The sequence below is a fragment of the Montipora foliosa genome, chromosome 7, assembly GCF_036669935.1.
Source record: "Montipora foliosa isolate CH-2021 chromosome 7, ASM3666993v2, whole genome shotgun sequence".
NCBI lineage: Eukaryota > Metazoa > Cnidaria > Anthozoa > Scleractinia > Acroporidae > Montipora > Montipora foliosa.
In genome coordinates, this window is record NC_090875.1 from 2226429 (window position 1) to 2231428 (window position 5000).

The following is a 5000-nucleotide window of genomic DNA, read 5'->3' on the forward strand; positions in this document are numbered from 1 at the left end:
GTCATCAAGTGCAAAATGCTTTTTCGCATGTATACATTTTGAAAAAGGTATTGCACCGCCATTGTCACGTGATGGTTATAAAATCAAACAATAACCTCTGCCTTTGATGTTCGCCGGGTTTCCCAACCAGTCCCCCTCCACTAACTATGTTCACAGTTTCACTAAATGCACACTAACAGCAACGACAACAACAATAATAATATCCCTTACAATTGGAAATATATTTGAAAAGTACGCTCTGCTGTGTTTGTTTCTTTATTTTATAAAATTTAAGTCTTAAAATGTGTATAAAATATCTGATCAACTGCACTTACCGATTTCTTCTTCGTTTAAAAAGAGGTGTGGTTCAAAAAAATGACCCACATTACATCTGAGCTCGGTCTCAGACCAATTTTTGTTGAATGGTCAGGCATCTCAACGTACATGGCGTCTTCTACAAGCTTTGCTTTTGCCTTTCTCTGTGGTACTTCAGTCCATTCTGGCAAGGGCAAAAGACAAACATCTTTGTAAATTAGTTCAGGTGCTTTTGCTGGACATTTTCCGTTTTTGGAAAAATTGGAGCTGAAGTTAGTAGAGAGAAACAAAGACCTAGATCGAGGAATTTTGAAGCTCTGGTTCAGCTCCGAAGTTACTGTCAATGACAGAGTTGAGCTTGGCTGAGTAACTGCAGATGTAGATGGATGTAGAGGATTGAGGTTATTTAGATTGCTGACAACAGTTCGTACTATTTCTTGGATAGTTTTCGTTTCAGTGCTGTCCGACATATTGCAATCTCTACGTTCCGCCCTTCCCAGTGACAAAACACATCGTTTCAGACCCCGTATGTTAGAGCGTCCAGCGGTAATCACCTTTACAACTTCCGGTTCCAGTACGCCTTGCAAGGTACATATTTTCGGTTCCTTTCAAATTGAAATTTTGTCCGTACGATTTCGATTACTGCCTTTTCGAATGACAGTTTTTAATCTCAGATGCAACTTGTTTTGAGATGATTGCTGATTGTTTCAAGTTCATGTTAAACGGCAATTTGAAGTTCGAATTGTTATTCCAACATTTAGCTTTCATTGCAGTATTAAATGCAACTTTTGTAAGTTGAAGATCAATTATTCAAAACTTCAGGGTGATATGAATCTCAACTGGTGCCATTTCGACTTGGTGTTAGACAATTTCAACTTCAATTGACATCATTTCAACTTGGATAGACGTTTTTTTGAACTTCAACTTATCAAAAAAATTGGATTTAATTTTGTCCACAAATGTACGGCATAAATAATCATGGGAAAGATTTCTGCACACCTCCCTACATTAATTACTACAGTGCTTTAGCAATGACAACACGACGTGAAAAGAGGACGGGATGTCGTGTGGAATACTCTGGACCCGACTTCCGGTTAGCTTGTTGACGTCCTTGGGTCAAGTTCGCGTCATGTTCACGACGGCATTTTCAGTGTTTTCCTGTTGCGAAGACAATGCCATGTTTTTTGTCTGTATTTTAGTTGGAAAAGGTAAGGAATATTTTTGCCGAATACTTAAAATCATATTTAGATATACTGCCATTTTTTTGAAAGTGTTACACTTGCGCCAAACAACTCTACTCTACTATTTGTTGGTGATGATACTATTTGTTGGTTACCCTGCTTTGAGTTGCTTTTCTCCTGAGATCTGTTTTTTCTGTTGGTTTTCTCCCTGGCTTTTATAAACCTGGTTCCTTTTTCAGATTCAAATCATGCTTATTTCAAAACTATTCTTAAAAAATAGAAAATATGTTTAATTTAGTTCCTGTTTAACAACGGTGTTTTTATTTGTTTTACATTTTGGTGAAAACAGTTGACACCATCGATGTACTGTGTTCAGGTTTTTCGCTTTTGTTCTTAAGGAACTCTATGATGGAAGCTGAAAATAAGGAAACCAAGAAACAGTAAGTAGTATGTATTTGAAATGATTTACATTTTTTTAAAGCCACAAGCACAAATTTCGACTTCGTCCTGGAGTCTTTATCAAGTGATCCTGCAAAAGGATTTACCCCTTTTTAAGCAAAGACTGTCTACTCTACCAGCTGCACATCAAATCCGTTTGTAAAGTGCTACAAGTAACTTTTCAACTTTGGAGGCTTTGGGTATCGGTTATTTAAAGTTATGTTAGTCACGAACCAAAATGAATATGTTAGGAAAAACCATGGGATAATTTCTCACAATTGTATGTTAGCCCTTTTCCTTAGGTTCATTTACCGAAATATGTATATTCATTTATTGGAAATAAATCTTATCTTACATAACTCAAGACCATTGATTCTCGTTTGCTTTAAGCCCAATCATGTAAATGAAGTGTAATTTGGAAAACACAAAAAAAGGTGAAGTGGCTCAAAAAATAATGCAGACTGATGGGGATAGAGGTCAGAATGTCAACAAAACTGCGGTAATTTTACATTTCGTTTTACATTATGCAAGTTTTGCAACTCGAGTCTTACACTGAAATGATGCTATTTTGTGACAAATGTACTCTTCAAAATTTCCTTCTCAGTTTTTATTGCCAATTTTGGTTGTGAAGACATGGGAAGATTGATAATTGTTGAAAAATAAATATCATCATGTGGAATTTTTCTATGAAAGGTTAATGTATCACAGAATGATCTTATAAATTTCACTGACTTATTATGTGAAAGATAGCCACTTTGTAACAATAATTCCAGTAAGGCAGCCCACTCGTAAATTTAATGAACTATTGAAAATTTGTATGGAATAATACAAATTTTAGTAGTTGTAGATATTTACCAATAAATACATCAATTTGAGACCAAATAGCATAAATAACACCATAGTCTGAAATCTATACTTAACTTAAATCAAGAAGAAAATATGCAGGTCACCACAATTCCCAATGCCAGCTTATGAAAGAAAATGCATCAATCTCTTCCTGTAGACATCACAGCAGGAACAATATCAACAAATGCACCTTCGCCACACATTAAATAATTTCCTAATCGTTGGAAAGTTGTGTTTGTTGAGCTGTAGAAGAAACCAAACACTCCCCAATATAAGTGGATTCAAAGCAAACATTGTTCTTCAATGTGACACAGACAAAAATACCAGTACATGTACTTGTAGTAAAATGAAGATTTTTTTAAAGCCAAATGGACTATGTCCCCATTACACCTTATTGATTCAAATTGAGGGTTCTGGTCTGTGTTACTTTAAACAGTTTGCGCTACTTGTTAACAGTCTGTTACGTTGTTCATAAAATGATTGGTAGTAGATTTTTTTTTCCCTTTGGCACATGAATTGTACTGTCAATAATGGTTTGGACTGAGTCCAGAGATCTATCACTTCTGAGAACAATTTCAGCAGAAGGCATTTTAATAAATACTAAGGCTGGAAGCAGGGAAAGAGATGCAGCCTGGCTGAATGTTGCCTCTACCCTTGTGACAGAATCTATTTTTGTAACTGCACTTTCAGTAAGAGACCGCTACTACATTCTGGCCAGGAAGTGGAAAGTAAAAGTTGCGGCAGAAGAGAAAGAAAGTGGCGGAGGAGAGCAGCATATGACAGAAGTAGCAGTATTATTGGAAGAGTTGGTGGAACTGGAGTCCGAGTCAGAGAGAAGAAACAAGCAACAGAAATGAGAGAAAGGACTTTGGAGACATTTGGCGAGACAAGGAAGAGACAAAATGAGACAGAGAAAGAGGAGGGGAAAAAGGAAACTAAAAGAAGAAGATAAGGAGGAGGAGCATTGTAGTGGTTAAAAGAGAAGGGTGACAGTTAAGAGAGCTCAAGGAAAAAGAATTACAGGATAAGAAAGAAGAGAAGAAGATATAAAAGATGCAGCATCCTTCAATTGAGGTTAAAAGGCATGCATTTAAGACTATTTGCTCAATAAGTTCAATACTTATTCCTGTACTCAGACTAGTGCTCCCAACTGGTGACTTTCCATGGCCAGGGAGAGATAATCTAAACAACTTAAGTTTGTCTCTTAATTGCTCTTTAGCTTCCTCTGACAGCCTTTTAGGACCTGATTGTAGATCCACGGTATCATTGGCTTGTTCTATGTCCTCTAGATTTTCATAAAAGAGATTTGAAACATTGGACAGAAGACAGTCGTCACATGGACAAATTTTCTGATGGTAGTCACAACATTGGTGTAAAGCAATCCTTCTGGTTGGAACAAGGAAACCGAAATAACTTAAAAGCATTTCCCTTTTGCACTTTGATTTCTGCACATAATCTTGCATGACATCGGAAAGCTGTTTCTTCCCCTTTGAAATATCAAAGCTGTTGAAATACACATTCGCCATTTCCACATGTCCCATAATCCTTTTCGTGTTGGGGGGCAAGTTTGTTTACACCTGTCGACTGTCGCGTGTGTCTTTGTTGCAACTTTGTTTCTCCAAATTAGTAAAAATGACTTTTGCTGCACCCCAAATTGTTCAAACAGAAGAAATAGGCAACGAAACATCCAATCCTATCGGATTCCCAAAGATGAGGCCGTGAGACAAAAATGGCTACAAAGGATACGCAGGAAAGGTTTCGAACCCACAGAAAGCACTTGACTGTGATCGCAACATTTCCTTGGTGGAAAAAGATCAATGGATCCAGCCAGTGCCTCATACCTGCCATCTTTGTTTGATCACAGCCATAATAAGAGTGTTAAAACGAGAATTACTCAAACAAGTCACAATGCAGGCTCCCAAGTTGAAGCGAAAGTCCAGCCGGATAAGTCAACTGAACGCACTTCAGAGGCTTGATTGGTTTAAATCAGTTAATTACTTTTGTTGCTCGAAATCGAATATCATATCTGTTTTTTATTACAAACTTTAAATGAAGCGCTTTCTTGCTGCTGTATTTAGTTTCACAAAGAACACAAAAATAATATTAATTAACCCATTGACACCTAAACCGGCCAAAACCGGCCGCGCGCGATGACCCCTGAAATACCTAAACCGGCCAAAACCGGCCGCACAAAATGGCGTCTTGATCGGAGTTGATCTTAGGCCTCTACCCAGTCTCCCT